The sequence below is a fragment of the Lipotes vexillifer genome, unplaced genomic scaffold (genome assembly GCF_000442215.2).
Source record: "Lipotes vexillifer unplaced genomic scaffold, Lipotes_vexillifer_v1.1 scaffold256, whole genome shotgun sequence".
NCBI lineage: Eukaryota > Metazoa > Chordata > Mammalia > Artiodactyla > Lipotidae > Lipotes > Lipotes vexillifer.
The window spans coordinates 250,139-270,103 of NW_006792822.1; the positions used below are offsets into that span (position 1 = coordinate 250,139).

Sequence of the window (19,965 nt, forward strand, 5' to 3'; positions counted from 1 at the left end):
CGACCAAAAAAAAAAAAAAAAAAAAAAAAAAAATTATATGGTATGTGGAGTAAGAACGGGATGAAGAGAAAGAAAGTCTCAGGAGACAGAAAAATAGAAGAGACAGAAAGAGAGGATAGGGGAGGGTAGAGAAAGAAATGGGGAAAGAAAAGAAAAAGAAAGTAAGGAAAAGCAAGAATATGTGAATGAGTAACAGATGTTACCTGATGTTTCTTGCCATGGGGTCCTAAAAGAGTTACAATTTTAGAAAATCCAAAAGTTTTGAAGAAAATGTGATTTTAGTGGAATGAAGTTACAACTTCTAAGAGAAACTAGAGATGACTCTAAGAGAACCTTCTTAAAGGTGAGGCTTTTATCTTTACTTTTCTTTTTTTTCCATTATCTTCTCTCCACTTCCTTCTTATTGCAGGTATTTATACCAAACAACTGGTGCATTAGCTAAGTTAATGTCTACGCAAATTGATGGTCACCAAAAGTTTTCATTTAATTGTTTAAATTCATAGTACTATTTGTCCACGGGCTGCATTCTCATTTAAGAGAAAGTAGAAAACAAAGATAGGCAGAAGAAAACTTTTAAATATTTGTTTGGATACTTTCCATGTTTGGCAAACAAAGTAATATCCAAACAATTCATTGACATTTTATTTGAAAATTAAGACAAAACGAACTGTAGAGATGTGTTTGATGTAATTTGTGTTGATAGCTTTCATATCAGAATCCCAGAAACAAACGTTCAAAACAGTCATTCCAAATATCCCTTCCCAATACACTTCTGTTTAACTTGAAAACTCTGGATATTTTATCTCCTTTAAATGTTTTATTCTTTAATCATCACTTAATTTTAATGCACTACTGTTTAACATTGTAATGGTACTTAATGTTACTTAAAAGTAAAATTTAAACAAAATTGTACTCATTTTCAACCATAGTTTATAGTTCCTACATTTATTTTGCTAAAGATAACCTATACTACTATTATTTATAAATAGTATGGCAGAAGTTGCTACGTGGGTCCAGTTCTATACAATATATACCATGAGACATTTACATTCAATACCTCACAAATTTCTATTACGTGTAAAGGACACAAAAGCTTCTATAATTTAAACACAATAATGAATATTTTCTTTAGAGTAAAAACAAAAGAAACCTTTGGACTTACTATTAGCCTGAACAAAAGTATGATTTGCTTGTGCCTATACAAGTAAACTTTCTTTATATATGAAAATATCAATGACTAACAAAAGTAAAAGTCATCGTGAAATTCTCCAAATCTTACAAAGAAAGGTAACCTCTTAAATTCAGCTGTTGAGATGGTAAATAAAATTATTTAAACCCAACCCTTCCCTTAATTTCCAAAATTTTGGCATATAGTTATAACTACACAAACAAAAACAATTCAATAAGAAACAAAATTTCCTATGAGCATTTATTCTAATAACCATTAACTTTACGAGAATTAAAATCAAGCTTAATAAGAATGAAATTAGTATAATCCTTGGTATTAGTTTGTATTCAGACATAATCTTTAGACATCTGCATCAGTACATACATAAATAATATTCAACAACTTCTAGATGACAAATATTAATAGTAGTAAAATCAGACTTTTTAATCAGTCATTTCCAAAATGACTGATATGCTCATATAATAAGTAATGCAGTGATTAATATTCATATATCAAAAGCTTTGTTCTCATCTCAGATTTTTCCTTAGCAAGTTAAATTGTACACTTTTTATAAATTTATTTTATTTTATATTTGAGTGTGACTACAGTCATACCTTCTATAATTCCTACAAACATTTGTGCAGAGGCTTAATATGCAGACATATTTTATATATGTCCAGGGGACACTCCTGGTTACAATACATGTTTGGAGGGTACTGAGTTCACTGTTGGTTTAATCAACCATGATAATTATGTTGTTTAGCTTCTCTACATCCATTTATATATTTAATAATATATTTACATATTTAGTCTTCTTGGCATGGGAAAAACTGAGCAATGCATTCATAGCTCCTATTACTATTTGAATTTTATGCCCCTATATGTTGGCTGCTAAGTTTGATTAAATGTACACTTAAATATCACATTATTTAGCACATAAAAGTGCTTGAATGTTGGTATGATTTTATTGCCAGTTTCATGCTTCAACAATAAAGAGTGATCCATTTTTAATGCTTTTAAAAAGTAAGCATTATATTGCTTAATTTTAATATTCTCATCACTGCTTTAATATTGCTTCTACTTACCTAATGTATCTTTTTTCTTTGTATTCTCTAAATCCCTTTATTTTAGGTTTTTCTCATATTAACAGTTGTAGGAGGAGCAAGATTTGCCACACCAAAATATGTCTCTTTGACATAAGGATTAATTTAGGCTGATTATTTTTAAGAAACAGAAGACTCAAAGTTTTGCTTATTATCTCCTCTTACCTGCCTATAAGAATTTAGGTAAAGGGGCTGTTCCTGTTAGGGAACCATTGACCCAAACCACCTGCCCTGGCCAGGCTTGATAATGACCTGTTGCATGAGTTATCTCACAACAGGAGGTCCCAATAAGGGACACAGAACTAACAAGCTACAGACAGCCAGAAGAAATAGAGAGAGACAAAAAGGAGGAAGGAGATACCAGCCCATAATATGTCCTACCAACCTCCCAGAATCCTTCTTGCTGGAATCCATCTTGGCTGAGAGATGTGCACGCCACCAGGAAGGACCCTGAGTCAGACCAAATATGGGCACAAGCAAGATGATTGGCCAGAGACAACCCAGAAACTAACCCTGTTACCATATAACCTGAGACTGTGAGCCATGTGGCAGAGAAGTTCTCCTGGGGTCCCTTATGCCACTGCTCTCCACCCACGCACCCCTTCCCAATAAAGCATTTTGCTTTGTCGGTACATGTGTCTCCTTGGACAATTTATTTCTGAGTGTTAAACAAGAGCCCACTCTTGGGCCCTGGAAGGGGTCCCACTTCTGGTAACATTCCCCGGACACAGCTATTACCAGAGGTATCTCCAAAGAATATAGGCTATGTGGTGGGGGAAACTTGGACAGGCCTCGAGATCAGAGTCTACCCAAAGTCCTATGTCTCTGTATGGTCCAGCAAACATTTATTTATCAAACATTTGCTTTTCCATCTCCATGTGAATTGCTTTCCTCCCCTGTGAAGTCCCAAACCACTTTGCCCTCCAGCCCAACATCCTTTTGTGTCTTTAGCTTAATTATAGTAAGGATTTTGGTGAGTTACTCAGTTTTCCTAGGTCTCTGTCATGTATACACGTTATTCAACTTTTTTTGATTTTCTCCTGGTAATCTGTTTCATGTCAATTTAATTCTCAGACTAACCAGAAGAACTTAGAAGGGCAGAAGAAAAGTTTTTCCTCCCTGACACAGTATATATTTGGTTATTAAGGTTTTGTTACCAAACACAAGCTCGTGTGCCTGAAGCACAGTGAGACCAAAACAACTGAAACACCAGAATTTGGAGCAGAGAAAGGTTTACTGCAGGGCCAAGCAAGGAGAGCAAGTGGCAGGTGGCTCACGTTCAAAAACCCCACACTCCCCAATGGTATCTGGGGAGAAGGTTTTGTAGGCAAAATTTGGGGTAAGAGCTACCAGGTGTGTGGCTTTCTTTGAATTGTTTGGTGGTGAGGTAACAGGGCAGTGTTCCAGGAATCTTGTGCTCAGCCTGAAGTTGCCATCCTCCACCTGGATGGGGGTCTTAGTTCCTGCAGAACTCAAAGATATTGTTATATATATTCCTTGAGAAGGAACCAGGAGCCTACCCAAAGGCTGCACTATTGTTTCTTGATTGACCTCTGTTTCTGCATTTCCTCCCTTCCCTGATGAGCAATGTTTGAACCTGCCCTTTGGAACTCAGGGAAGGTAAAGGAGGCTGAATGGAGCCTATTTCCTATAAACAAGAAATGGGGGACACAGAATTTGTACTTGGGAGGGCACCACAGGATTCTGCTCAGTTTCAGTTTTTTTGACCCAAATGAGAGATCAATTATCTATTAAAATTACTTTCCTAAATGATATGTTTAGCTTTACTTTTGTCATCTTATTTTAAATATTTTAGTTCTTATATATTTGCTGAACAAACTCTATCCCATTTCTCATTGTAATCCAGAATGTACATGTCCTTTCTTAAATGCCTTAAAGCTTTAGAGATACTTAAATGTATATTTTCCTGTATATTTCCTGCATATTTTCCTAATGAATAACACCAAATCTATCTTACATGCTCTATAAAAGAAGGGGAATTTTAAAGACTGTAATTTCACTCATCTTACCAAACCTTCCTGCCAAATCCTCCTGTATTTTGGATTCAGGTTGTAACTGTTAAGTTATTCCTTTTAGATCATACACCTTCTCTTATGGCAATCACATTCTGATTTATATTTACAGTGTATGATTTAAAAAAATAATTAGAATTAAGTCTTGATTTACATTTATTCCCATGCCTTGTTGACAGAACATTTATATTTCTTACTTCTTGAAAGTTTAGTTTTTGATTCATGTGTTTATTAATTGGCTAAAAAATTACTTTACATAAATCTTTCAGGAATAGTAACAGAAGTAGTTTACTATCCAAGGCTTTTCACATCTGAGAATTCTGCCATTCATTTGTCTTCTCAATGTTCCTTGCACACTATGCTTTTTTTTTTTTGAAAACATCTTACACTGTTATCTTTTCATCCCATCTTTGTTTCTTATGTTTCTTAAAAAAATTGATGGCACAAAGTCAATATTTTCTATACTTCATTTCTGCTTCCTGCAGTTATCTTGATAAAGCATGATGTTTTCTCTTCTATGATTTGTGAGCTATAGGCATTTTCCTTTATTATGTAATAGAAACTAACTCTATCCAATGATGGAATTTTTCCATTCACTCATAATTAAAAGAGAGGTTGATGAATCCAGGCTGGATTTGTGCCAGGAAAAAAAAAGGAAAAGGTTTCTATTTTGATCCCTCACTGTTTATCTCCTTTCTGTATGACTCTGAAACCCAGCAAGACCCTGCAGGGGCCTCCTGAGTACAAAAGCCCCTTGGTGCCCTCCATTTCTTATTTGTAGAAAAACGCTTTAGTCTCCTAGGCCTTCCCTGAGTTCAAGGAGCAGGCACAAGCAGTTACTAATTAGTGAAGTGAGGGAATACAAAAACAAAGGAAAAGCAGTCAAGCAAGAAAAATAATGATAGCTTAAACAATAGTTCAGCCATGAAACTGTCCTAGTTCCTCCTCAAGGGATATATATAACAATTTGACACTTATCTTTGAGTTGTTCTGCAGAAACTAAGACATACCCACCCAAGTGGAGGATGGTGACTACATGCTGACCACGAGCATGTAGACCCCAGACTGGATAGACTCAGAAGGTTGATGATTAAGATTCACAAAATATCACCCTCTTACGTCACCACCAACCAATCAGAAAAAGCCCATAAGCTGATCACGCACCCTGCAACCCTCACCCTTAATGTTGCCTTTAAAAACTCTTCCCTTAAAGCCAAGAGGGAGTTTGGGTGTTTTGAGCATGAGCTGCCCATCCACCTTGCTTGGCCCTGCAATAAATGCTGTACTTTCCTTCACCACAACCTAGTGTCAGGAGATTGGCTTTGATGTGTGGCAGTCGAGTGGACCCAAGTTTGGTTCAGTAACAATTTTTACTCTCATATTCTAACAAGAAGGACTAGTTAACCCCTTGTTATATCTCTAGTTCACTAATATAACAGGCTATGGATAATAAGAAAGGATGTAAAGGCTTTAGTCTGTTCCACTAAGAAGTCTCAGCTTGAAAAACTAGGTATTTGGTGGTATCACTACACAGAAAAATATTACTGGGAGACAATTTTGTGTTAGAAGCATAGATTCAGTTGTGGGTAACAAATACATTTGAGGTGTGCACTAGGTACCATAACTATAAGTACAGTAAGGAATAAAAACCCTCTGCTTGAGATAATAGACCAACAGGTAAAGAAACAGATACAATTCCTTTTGTCTTTTAAGAAAAGTGACAAAAGATAAAAGAACAGAGTATAATGATAGAGACTAGCAGGGTAGAAAACTGGTAGATACCACCTTGAACAACCTGTCAAAAGAAGCATCATCAGTAATGAGATAAATTGAAATCATATACCACCTGGTAGGAGGCAATGAAAAAAATGTAGCATCAATTCTGTGATATTCTTGTCAAAATGTAGTTTAAGTGAAGCTAATCACAAGGAAACATTAGGAAACCTAAATTGAGGTATTCAAAAAAGGAAAAAGAAAAAAGGAAGGAAGGCAGGGAGGGAGAGAGGGAGGAGGGAGGAGGGAGGGAGGAAGGGAGGGAGGAAGGAAAAAAGGAAGTAAAAAGAAAACACTGGCCAGAAATTTTCAAATATGCCATATGGTCAAGTTAAGGAAAGTCTGAAGATCTCTTCCTGACACAAAGACACTAAAAACACTTGACTTTTAAAAAGTATGCAAAGTTCTGAACTTGATCTTTTTGCTATTATTGGGACTATTGTTGAAACTTTAATAGTGGTCTGAGGATTAGACGGAAGGAATGTATTAATATTAATTTCCTGGTTTTGATGGTTGCATTACACACGTATTATGCATATACACATGTGTGTATGATGTACACATATTTTGTGTGTGTGTTTGTTGTATATATGTAGGAAAAACACACTAAATCAGCGTTTTTCAACCATGGCATTATCAGTATTGACATTTGGGGCCAGTTAATTCTTTGTTGTGGGCATTTCTTGTGAACTGTAGGATATTGAGCAACATGCCTGGCCTCTGCTAACTGAATGCCAATAGCACTTTTCCCCTTCTTCCCCCACCTCCTGCTCCAAGTTAAAAACAAGAATGTTTTCAGATATTATTAAATGTTTCCTAGAGGGCAAAACTGCCCTTGGGTTAAGAACCACTACTAAAGTATTTGGGGATAATGGGTCATGAGGTTGGCAGCTTAATATAAAATGGTTCAGGATAAAAAAATCTGAGCAAAGTTTAAGAAGAAAATGTACAGAGAGAAAAGAATCTATAAACAGCTTCCTCAGTATATGGTAAAATACATACAGATAAATCTTAACAGAAACATGAGAAATAAAGAAATACACAGTGATGCAATAATACAGATGATGGCTTTTTTCTTATAAAATATGAAGCTAGAAAACAGTGAAATGATGAAAGAAAAAAATGTAAACCAAGATTTCTACATACAATGAAAATATCCTTCGAAGAGAAAGGTAAAATTAAGACATTTTCAGAAAAAAAAAGAAAAAAAGGTTAATTTGTTATCAGCCAACTTGCAACACAAGAAATGCTAACAAAAGTTTTTCAAACAAAAAGACATCAAATCAAAATTCTAATCTAGAAGTAGAATACAGAAATAATAAGTATGAGGACAAATATAAAAGACTAGATTTTTTTAATCTCTTGATTTCTTTGAAAGGCAATTGTGTGTTTAAAAGAAAAAGTAAAATTTCATGATGGGGCTTATGATTATATAGATAAAATTATATTACAAAATATATCGCAAAGGACACAGAAGAAATAAAGGAAATAGACTTTGCCCAGTTTTCTACACTATGTGTGAAGTAGTAAAAAATTACCACTACGCAAAATTTAGGTTAAGGATAAATTGAAGACTTTTGTAATCAATAAAAATAAGTTAATAATAAATAATATAAAGACATGCAACTAACTCTGCAATGGATGAATTAAAAATGAATACTGAAAATTCAATAAAACAAAAATAAGAATAAAAAATGAACAAATAAAAAACAGGTTGAACAAATACAAAAAAAGGAATATGTTCATTTAACTCAAATATATAGATATAGATAGATCAATAGATACACATGTAAAGATAGAAATATACGTATATAATATACAGTAAATTCGTTAAATACAAATAAACTAAATTTTCTAATTAAAAGGCAAAAATTGTCACATTGGATAAAAATATGAGACCCAAATAATGTTGTGTACCAGAGACATATTTTTAATACAAGGAAAGATAGATTGAAAGCAAACATGTGGACAAAGCTAGACTATGCATAAAAAAGCAGTACTATTCCAAAATGCGTATCTACCTAATAATAGAGTTTCAACATACGTGAAACAAAATTAAAGGTTTAATAAATAAATTGGCAATCACAGTTGAATGTTATAAAACCTTTGTCCGTAATTGATAGAACAATTCTTTGACTTACTGACAAAAACATCAGTATGGTTACAGATCCTTGATCTTATTGACATTTATAAACTACATCAAACAAATGAAAAATGCACAGTTTGTTTTTGTGCAATTAAAATATTCATCATGGGGAAAGGATAGTCTCTTTAATAAATGGTGTTGGAAAAACAATATCCACATACAAAAGAATGAAACGAGATGCTTATCTTACATCATACACCAAATTCAATTCAAAATGGATTATAGACTTAAACATAAAGCCTGAAACTGTGAAGCTCCTAGAAAAAAAGCTTCTTGACATTGGTCTTGGCAATGATTTTTTTCCAGGCATGACACCAAAAGCACTGACAACAAAAATAAAAATAAAGAAGTGGAACTATGTTGAACTGAAAAGCTTCTGCACAGCAAAGGGAGCCATCAACAAAAGGAAAAAGCAACTGATGTAATGGGAGAAAATATATGCAAACCATATATCTAATAAGGAGTTAAGGTATCCAAAATATATAAGAACATATAATGAAAACTTACAACCTAAAAGCATAAAAGCAAATAACACAATTGAAAAATGCACAAGGTATCTCAATAGACATTTTTCCAAAGAAGACATATAAATGATCAACAGGTATATGAAAAGCTGCTCAACATCATTAATCATCAGAGAAAGTCAAATCAAAACCACAGTAAGACATCACTTCACACCTGTTAGGATAGCTGTTATTAAAAGAAGAAAAAGTGTGAACAAAAATGTGGAGAAAAAGGAACCTTGTGCACTATTGGTGGGAATGTAAATTGTGACAGTCAATATGGAAAATGGAATGAAGATTCCTCAAAAAACTAAAAATAGAACTACCATATGGTCCAACAATCTCACTTATGGTTATATATCCAAAGGAATTGAGATCAGGATCTTGAAGAGATATCTGCAGTCCCATATTCATTGCAGCATTTTTCACATTAGTCAAGATACAATAACAAACTAAGTGTCTGTCAATGGACAAAAGGATAAAAAGAAAAGTGACATATATAAAACAGTGGAATATTATTCAGCCTTAAAAAACAAGGAAATCCTGTCATCTGCAAAAACATGGGTGAACCCGCAGGACATTGGGCTAAATGAAACAGGCAAATAATAAAGAAAAATATTGCATGATCTCACTACATGTGAAGTTAAAAAAAAAAAAATTAAAGTTGAACTCATAGTAATAGAGAGTAGAACAGTGGCTACCAGAGGCTGGGGGATGGGGGGAAAAGAGAGATTTTTTTTAAAAGAGAGGGAAATAGAATGGTGGTGATTGCCAGAGCCTGAGGGGAGGGAGTCACAAAGAGTTACTGTCTAATGGGTACAGAGTTTCGTTTACACAAGACAAAAAGAGCTTGGAGATGTATGGTGCTGATGGGTGCAAAACAATATAAATATACTAAATTCCACTGAACTGCACATTTAAAAATGGTTAAGATAGTAAATTTTATGTTATATGTATTTTACCATAATAAAAACAACAGTAACATTCACCATGATAGGCCATATGCTGAGCCAAACATTAAGTTCCAACAAATTACAGGTTTTAGATCTTACATAATATGTTCTCTGACCAGAGTAGCATTTAATATGAAATCAATGCCATAAAAAAAACCTAGAAACTCCCCAAAAGACATCAAAAGATAATTTAGAAAATAATACAAAATGATGAAAATATCACAAAATAACATCATTTATGCAGTGAAATTAAATTTGTGTTGAGAGGATAGTTTGATCATATAAAATGTTTCTATTGGGAAAACATCTACATGTCTAAAAGTCAGCTAAAGAACAAGAGAATTATGAGCAAATTAAATAAAAAGGTGGAAAAAATAAAGTAATAGAAACAGTGGAAGAAATAAATGAAATTTTAAATACTAGGAAATATTTGCAAACTGAAGAGTTGTTTTTTGGAAAAGATTCATAAAATTTTAAACCTTAGCAAGACAAATGTTAAAAAAAAGGATGAAAGATGGAATATCACTTCAGATACTGCATGTACTCAAATGATAATAATTGAATATTATGAACAACTTCATGCTCATAAATTTGACAGATTAGGTAAAATTCTTCAACGAGACAAATTACCATAACTTATTTAAGAAGAATTAGATAACCTGAGTTGTTCTGTATCTATTAAATAAATTAAATTCATAGTTTGAAAATTTCAGTCATAGATTGATGAATTCTCTCAAACATTTAAGGAAGAAATAATGGCAATTGTATATAAACTCTTCCAGAAAGTAGACTAAGGGATAAACATACTAACTTGATTTACAATCTCAGTGCCATCCTAATATCAAAATTTGGCAGAGAGATTTTATGTAAAAGTTCTTTTAAAACATTAGAAAATCAAATTCAGCAAATAAGAAAGATAATATATGCATCATGAGTAAATGGGACTTAGTGTACTACTGACAGGGTATTTTAATATCTGAAAAAATAAGTCAATGTATTTGAACTTATTAAGAGAATTAAAAAGACATACCCATATGATGATCTCAATAGATGGAGAAACACTTTTGACAAAATTAAATAAGTATTCATGATAAGCTCTCAGAGCAGATTAAAAGTAGAAGGAAACTTTCTCAGTCTTATATACAGAGGGGCATCTACAATATATAATACTACTGATTATACTTTAATGATTATATATTGAATGAGTTCTCCCTAATATTGGAAATGAGGCAAACATGCTTGTCTTTATGACTTTTGCTTAACATTGTACTGGAAGTCTGAACCAGCACAATAAGCAAGAAAAATGAATAAAATACAAAATTTGGTAAAAGAAGCCAAAGAAGCGTCTTATTAACAGAGATGATCATTTATGTAGAAACTCACAAGAAATTTATAATAGAGGACACAAAATCCGTATGTAAAAATAAGGTAAATTTTATTTCAATACGCAGTTCTATTTACTAGCATCAAAAAAAATAATTTAACCAAAAATATACAAAAAATCCTGCTCTGAAAACGACTAACCATTGCTGTGAGAAATTAAATAAGACCTAACTCCATATTCATGAATTAAAAGACTGAATAGACTCAATAGTGTTAAGGTGCCAAATTTAGCCAATTTGGTTATTAGATTTAATCCAAATCAAAATCCCATCAGATATTTTGAAGAAATTGACTAGTTGATATAAAAATTTATACGGAAATATATGAGACCTAGAGTAGAAAAATAAAAATAATGATAAAGAAGCAAAAAGTTGGAGAACTTAATATTCCTAGCTCAAGACTTATAAAAGCTACCATAATCAAGACAGTGTGGTAGCTGGGTAAGTAAAGATATGTAGGTCCTCAAAGTAGAAAAAAAAAATACGAACACATATTTTGTCATTTGGTTTTCAACAAAGGCATCAAGACAATTCAAATTGGAAAGGACAAATTTTTGCAACAAAAGGAGATGAAACAACTTTATAAGCACAAAGGAAGAAAAGAAGCTTAAGTCCTACATCACATGATACACCAACTTAATTGCAGGTATCTAATAGATTTAAGTGTGAAGTCTAAAACTATAGAGATTCTAGAATAAAGCTTAAGAGACTATCTTAAGAGACTATCTTAAGAGACTAGCTTAAGAGACTATTCTAGAATAAAGCTTAAGAGACTATCATTTTAGGAAACGAAAGATTTTTTTAGACAGGATATATGTACCAATAAATATACAAGAACAATTAATAATAGAATTCCTTTAAAGAAAAAAAAACTTCTTGCCAAAAGACTCTGTTGAAATAAAAGGATAAGCCATGGACTGGGATAACATATTTAAAACATACCTGACAAAGAGCTTGTATCCTATATAGGTAAAGAAACTCTACACATCAATAATAAAAAGACAAGCAAATTTGGAAATAACCAAAGGACTTAGATACTTCAAAAGAGAAGAATACAAATGACCAAGATACAAATGACAATGCGCCTAGCATCTTACACCATGTGGGAAATTAAAACCACAAAGAAACATTTCCTTCCCCACTAGAATGGAAAAAATGACAACACTAAATGTTGATGAATATATAAAGCAACTCAAACTCTCATAATTTGCTGATGGAAAACTAAAATAATGTACACATTCTTGAAAACTGTTTCAGTTACTTATAAGTTAAATATACAAGTATTCAGCAATTCTACTTCTAGGCATTTACACAAAAGAAATAGAAATATGTTCAGAAAAAGGTTTTTACAAAAATGTTTATAGCAGCATTACTAAAAGTAACTGACATGTAGGAAAAAAACTAATGTCCATCCACAGGAAAATGGATAAAAAACTTCTGGTATAGTCATGTAATGGAATAACACTCATTAATAAAAATAATGAACTACCAATGGATGCAACATGAACAGATATCAAGAATATGTGTGGAACAAAAATAGGCAGATGCAAAATATATAAAGTCTAAGAACATACTAAACTAATACATGGAGACAGCCTTCAGAAATGGCATTGCCGGACTTCCCTGGTGACACAGTGGTTAAGAATCCGCCTGCCAATGCAGGGGACACGGGTTCGAGCCCTGGTCCAGGAAGATCCCACATGCCGCAGAGCAACTAAGCCTGTGCGTCACAACTACTGAGTCTGTGCTCTAGAACCCGTGAGCCACAACTACTGAGCCCGCATGCCACAACTACTGAAGCCCATGCACCTAGAGGCTGTGCTCCGCAACAAGAGAAGTCACCACAATGAGAAGCCCACACACTGTAATGAAGAGTAGCCCCCGCTCACCGCAACTAGAGAAAGCCCGTCCACAGCAACAAAGACCCAACGCAGCCAAAAATAAATAAATAAAAAAGAAATTTATAAAAAAGAATAAAAAAGAAGTGGCATTGCCTATGGGAGTTGGGGGATGACTAGAAAGCGGTACAGGGAACTTTCTAGGGTGTGGAAATATTCTGTATTTTGATTAGGTTTTGGCTACATGGGTGTATATATTTCTTAAAATTCATTGACTTGTACATTTAACATTAAATCTATGCATTTCAATATAGGTAAATTTCCCTCAATAAGATAATGTTTCAATAATGTTAAAAAATAACAAAAAGCTAAGATTGAAAACTCAGTAGCTAAACTGAACCATCAAAGAAAGTAGAATATCTAAAGTGACGTTTACAAGTGTACTAGAGATAGAAGCAACAGAGTTTATTTTACGTCTTCAGAGTTTTGGAATACCACTAAACCTAAGCTTTATATCAAGAAAAACAATCACGCTTTTCCTTTTTTCATGTCCTAGTAATAATTGCTTTGGTTGCATTAATCAAGAATTTGCTTCTATATGTTAATTTTAAGTTATTAGGGATTATTGCTAATTTTGACTCATTCATATATCCAATTTAGAATGTTGCTATCATTTTACAGTAGCAAGTACTATGATTAGTACAAAGTAAGAAGTCCTTACACCATTAGGACTAATTTTCCATAACTCTATTATATCAGGAAAGAGGGACTGATTTTCATATGCATGTTTGAATGTAGATTTTCATGGTTGTAATGGCTAGTGGCAAAATACACATTTTATAGATATTTTAAAGGAAGATTAAGCAAGATTTCACTGCTTAGATATGTCTGTAATGTTAAGAGCTTAAAAGTCAATGAAGTTTGAAGCTACATTTTTTTTGCTTTCTTCCATAGTTACTTGGAACTAGGTAGAAAAGCATGTTAAAACTCACCCTACAGAAGATAAAGTCTTTCAACATTTATTATCAGCCTTCCTTATCAATTGTTACTGTCATATTTTCTGAAATATAGACTAATGTTTGAAAACAGGATAAAAAACAATTCAAATGGATGATTTTTAAAAACAGCAACATAAATATTTCAATGTAATTATGCTTCAGTGTGCAATGTGACTGCTCTTTAATACATTTATTCACATTTCTAGGCAATGTATAATAATGAACATCTTAGTACAAAAAAACCAAGCATGCCCTGGCAAGTACTGAATTCTTATTCTGACCATTAAATGGTAAGCCTAAAAACTAAATTCCTATTTTTTTCAACAAATTTTGAAAATACATCTCTCAATAGCATGGATTTGAGGGCTGAGTTTCACATAAATTTTTAGAAGTGAAAAGAAGCAGTTGAAACATTCCAGTTCTTTGCTGTTTGAAATTTTCAGTAAACTTTATTTGTTCTTCAAAAGCTAAACGTATTGTTCCCATTAAAGTATTAATAGTATAACTGTTCTGGAATAATTTAATTGGTTATATCATAACTTTTTTCCCCTACTTTATATAGAACACTGATACCAAAGATGCATATGTAGAGAATGGACCTGAGGACATGGGGAGGGGGAAGGGTAACCCGGGACGAAGTGAGAGAGTGGCATGGACATATATACACTACTAAATGTAAAACAGATAGCTAGTGGGAAGCAGCCGCATAGCACAGGGAGATCAGCTCGGTGCTTTGTGACCACCTAGAGGGGTGGGATAGGGAGGGTGGGAGGGAGATGCAAGAGGGAGGGGATATGGGGATATATGTATACATATGGCTGATTCACTTTGTGATACAGCAGAAACTAACACAACATTGTAAAGCAATTATACGCCAATAAAGATGTTTAAAAAGAAAACCATGAAGGAATTGGAAAGCAAAAAAGTAAAGCAAAAAAGTAAGTGCATAGATATACCTTCTAAAAGCAGAGATTTCAGAAAAAAAATAATGATAGTGAAGTTGGAAGACTTAAGGAAAGCTATTTATGTTACTCTGAGGAATACAAATCAATAAAAGTTCACGGCTGAAAAGTTCTCATTGATTGGAACACACTGGTAGCACAGTAATTTCAAAACCCAATGTAGGGTTTGCCAACCACACCACATTTTCTGTTTGTATCTAATAAAATGTTATGACTTCGAAACAGCTATCTCTAGTATAAGCTTCTTGAATGACTTTTTTATTCTAACATGACTAAGCCGAAATCAGGACACTTGAAATATGGTTTCAAAGAATTATAAAATCTTTTTATATTTCAAAGTTGACTTCACGAATGTTGTTGGGAAATATTCACCAGTTAGAAGCGTGGTAAAAAATAATACAACTGCTTGATTATATTTCTAGAAATTCCTTAAATTTCCCATGAATGCAGTTTTTTTGCAGAATACTACTTACTTATCCTCTGTTAATTCTTTAGCCATATCTAACCGAATGGAAGTCAGTTAAGTCTCTTCATGCTGCAATGCCTGTGTAAAGTTTTTTAGTAGGTCTTAGTGTAAGAGCAGGGAATCACTTTTCTAAAAGGTGCTTTAATTTCTATGCTGCTTTAAAATACGTTCCTTCTGTAAGTACTTTATTTATTTATTTATTTTTGGCTGTGTTGGGTCTTCTTTGCATGCGGGCTTTCTCTAGTTGTGGTGAGCAGGGACTACTCTTCATTGCAGCATGTGGGCTTCTCATGGCGGTGACTTCTCTTGTTGCGGAGCACGGGCTCTAGGCACGTGGGCTCAGTAGTTGTGGCTCATGAGCTCTAAAGTGCACGCTCGGTAGCTGTGGCGCACGGGCTTAGTTGTTCCGCGGCATGCGGGATCCTCTCGGACCAGGGCTCGAACCCATGTCCTCTGCATTGGCAGGTGGATTCTTAACCACTGTGCCACCAGGGAAGCCCCTGTAAGTACTGTTGATCAATATATCTGGCAAATCAACTATAATACTTTAACTGAACAAAGGAATAAACCCTCTCCAAAAGGAAAAGTCTCATCTACAACAAGCCACATATTCCAAGAGAAAGAGAAACACCGAAAGGAGAGCTTGAAGAATTAGAAACTGAATATCAAATTTTCTTGAATAAATTTGTAATGTTTCACAAATTAACAACAACTTAACATTATTTGTATGATTTTCAAAATATATTCCATTAATTTACCACTCAGTGCATTGCTCAGCCAACAGATTTATACTGCATTCACAACTTTATACACAGAGGGAAACCTTTTTATGAAAAGTAACCTATATAGATAAATAATACTAATAAGCTACCACACTAGAAGGTCAGCTACATGAGGGCAGTCTTCAGTTGCTTTTTCAGTGCTATTCTGATGCCTAGAATAGTGCCAGTCCTGGAGTAGACATTCTATCAATGGTTGTTAATGAGTGAATACATATGAAATGAGTTCTCCAAGCTCTACATTATTTCATAAATGCCTTTTAAATCCTATGGGGCACTGTCTGTGTCTCATGGCTTGAGTGTTTAAACATATTGTTTGCTTTGCCAGAAACAATATGTTTCCCCACTTCATTCATCAGGTCTCAGCTCAAATGTCACTTTCCTGATGGCTGAAGCCTGGATTAGATGCCCCTAATATGTGCATCCATAGCAGCTTCCACATTCTTTATCATCATATCACATTTTATTTATAAGTTCATTTATGTACACCCTCCAAAAGACTGAGCTCCAAAAGGGCAGGTAGGTATTTAGCTTATATTCCCTGGACTCAATAAATATTTCTTCAATATATAAAAAAGAATTATTAATCATTACATGAAATCATAAATCATTAATAAGGACAGAACCTAAAAGGCAAATAAATACCAGAAGACACACAAAAACAGAAAACACAAGTTTATTCTAGGGTAGATCTATGGTGGAACACCAGCTAAAATACAACAGTGAGATTTTTCTATAGAGCTGGAGATATATCTGACAAATGGAACTTGAATAGTCAAAAAGGAAAAGCATTGGCATTCTTACGAGGTTAGACTTAAAAAAAAAACACAACTTAGAACAAAAGGGAAGAGGGTCAAATTCTATATAATAAAGATGACAACATTTGAAACTCTTCACCAAAATATGAAATACCGTAAAGTAGGGACAACCCTAAAGTTTAAAATCTAGTATGATAGGGAGGACCAGGCTTCTTTTTAACTAATATAGGAAACATGTCATTCATTACATTTAGATGTTGCAGAGGGCACCATTAAATCCCCTATAGTAAGCTTATCAACCTTGGCATGCTTGACATTTTGAGCTGGAAAATTCTTTGTTATGACAACCAAAAATTGCTCCAGACATTGAAGACTGACACCTGAGGGGCAAAAATTGCCCCTGGTTGTTCTATAGTATTAAGGTAGATTTAATTAAAAGCATAGAAGATAAAGTGATGGATTTGTAGTCAATTTGATGATATTTATATTGCACTGCTAAACTTTGAATATGATATCTCTACAAAATATTTGCATTGTAACTTCAAAAAATATTGACCTGAAACCCCTCTGTTGCAAGATAGAAAATCCAGCAATAACAATATATAATTAAGCGCTCAGTTTGGTATACAGGAAGAGAGAACAAAGAAATCTAAATTCCTGACTCATCTTTGCCCCTACCCTGTTAGACCTTGAGCAATCCTCTTTAAATTTTGTCCCGCACTATACCCATCTTTAAATTGAAGGCATGAAAGACTTGATGCTGTAGTCCCTTTCAGATCGAATATTCCATAATTATATGACATCATCTCATGTATATTTCAGAAGCAACTGAATAAAAACAACCACTCCCTTCTTGATATATGCATCGTACTGCACCACAGCCGACATTAAACATAAGAGATTTTTATAGATTGTGTGATTTTTGGAGTTTTCCCTTCATCAATAGATATTAGTTGAAGATGACTGACAGTTTCTACTATTAGAAACTGATATTTTGTTCTTTGACTTAGGGCAATAATTTTCAAACTGTGCACTATAGATACTCAGGGGTATACATTACAGGGCAGATAAGCAGGTAATGCTCCAGACCCCCTCCAACAATTCAAACAGAATACAGAAGATTTCATCATTTTATTTATTAAAGTTCAGCAAGAAAACTGTTTGAACATAGGACTTGGCTAGATATGAAAATCACTGAAAGCTTTTATATATATGTGTGTGTGTATGTATGCATATATATCTATACATACACACACACATATATATGCATTTTTGCAAGTGTCTGTAGGGCTATTAAACCATGTGTGGTACACTGACAATGAATTGCAAATTTCACTCACTCTCCTTTTCAAAGCAGTCTTGTCAGGGGAGATGGTGCTTCTGTAGAGAGCATTGTCTGGGATAAACAAGCTTGGAAAGTCAGACACAAAAACACTGGTAATTCTAAGTGTAGGAATATATGTCATGTCATCCTACTAAAGGGGCAGGTGGCAGTGTGTTGAAAGTTGCATGGTTTTGAAACAGGCATGTATATGATATGAAGACCCAACAGGAGCAACGCATGCATTATCACACCAAGGAAAGATCTATAGGTTTGTAACACATGGGTGGAAGGGAGAGATTTTAGAATTGCAGGAAAAGCTAAGAGGAGTTTACCCCTTTCTTTTAATAAACCAAGAGCTAATTTTTACACAGCATCTCTAAAAATTGTATCACATTTAAGCATTACTGGATTCAAAATAATAAAATATCCATAGCCCATGTGATTAAGCCTTGAAAATAATCATACTGCATAAAAAACACCTTTTAAGAAATACCTGGATTTTTTTAAAGCTACTCATTATACAAGGCTACTGGCATAACATCATGTAGATTATTTGCATAACAATTCACTTTCAAATACACAGGACTTTTAATGGATCAAACTCTGGAAATCTCTGTAGAAGACACATATTGGAAATCTTGACCACTACGGTTTAAGAGATTAGTTCAAATACTGAATTTCTCTAATCTAGTTATCAACGTATACCTCATTTATGAAACAAGTTCAACTACTCCCAAACACCCTCCTTTCCACCTTTGTCCCTGTGGCTCCATCTACTTCCTCCTTCTCCCCCATTTCTGCTTCCTTCTCTTCTGACTCTCGAAAGCACAGCCCTCTCCAGAAAACATTCCCTGTAGGCAAGGCACCTCTGGCACGTTCCCAAATGCACCCCTCTCTCACTGTATCCACCTCAACCCTCTCCGCCCATCATAGCTCCAGAGGACAGGGATGAGCCTATTTACAGCTTTCATTCCTAGTTTCTATCACTGTTTGTGGTATGTCGGAACATCCAGTAAGTATTCTTTCAACTAAAAAGCTGAATAAATAATTTCTGTCCAGGTCATCCAACAAACGAACTGAGAGGCCACACTAAAGAACTGAGCCTCCTCCTTAACAAAACAGAGCAAATCACTTTTCTGGGTGAAGTAAATACGGGATAAAACGGACCATCAAATAAAAACTGGCATTCAAATACTCAGTATCAAACTTGTTCAAATCAGTAATCATGACTCTTAGATGAAAAGTTTAGGACAGAAAAGAAACAGCCTATGTCTTCACCGTGAACTGATTTATTCACTATCCCAAAACCAAACAGGTACATGAAATAAGTAACAGCAACTGTTACTACTACAGTACTGCTACTATACTATACTACTCCTACTGTTACTACTACTCTAGAAGGCTGCTTCTATACCTAAATATAAAAAGTATTTTGCTCAACTAGAATGATGTTCTCCAAAATGATGGAAAGAGTATAGCACCCAAGAATGTATTTTCTATTACAAGTCTACCAAGAATAACTATTTTATTGAACAATCAGACATATGGTCATTAAAGGGCATTTATTTTGAAAATGAGATAAAATTTCTTGCCAACCTATGTCTTTATTTTAAAAATAATCTCAGAGATAATTAAACCAGGAGATGTACTTCCAATTATACTATCAACAAGATTAGGAGAATTTTTTTTAATTGTACCATTAGTTCTAAATACTCCCTTATCTCCTTCTTTTTATATTTACAAGATATATTTTAACCAGGGAAAATATTTCTCATTATT

The 19,965-nt window shown here is 33.9% G+C and overlaps 1 protein-coding gene across 1 annotated transcript in view; it reads right to left on the reverse strand.

Moving 5' to 3' along the window:
* The window catches only part of GPC5 (glypican 5), a gene marked incomplete at its 3' end in the record, with an annotated part of 683,933 nt that overhangs the window by 235,850 nt on the left and 428,118 nt on the right, over window positions 1-19,965 (reverse strand). The window lies entirely within an intron of this gene.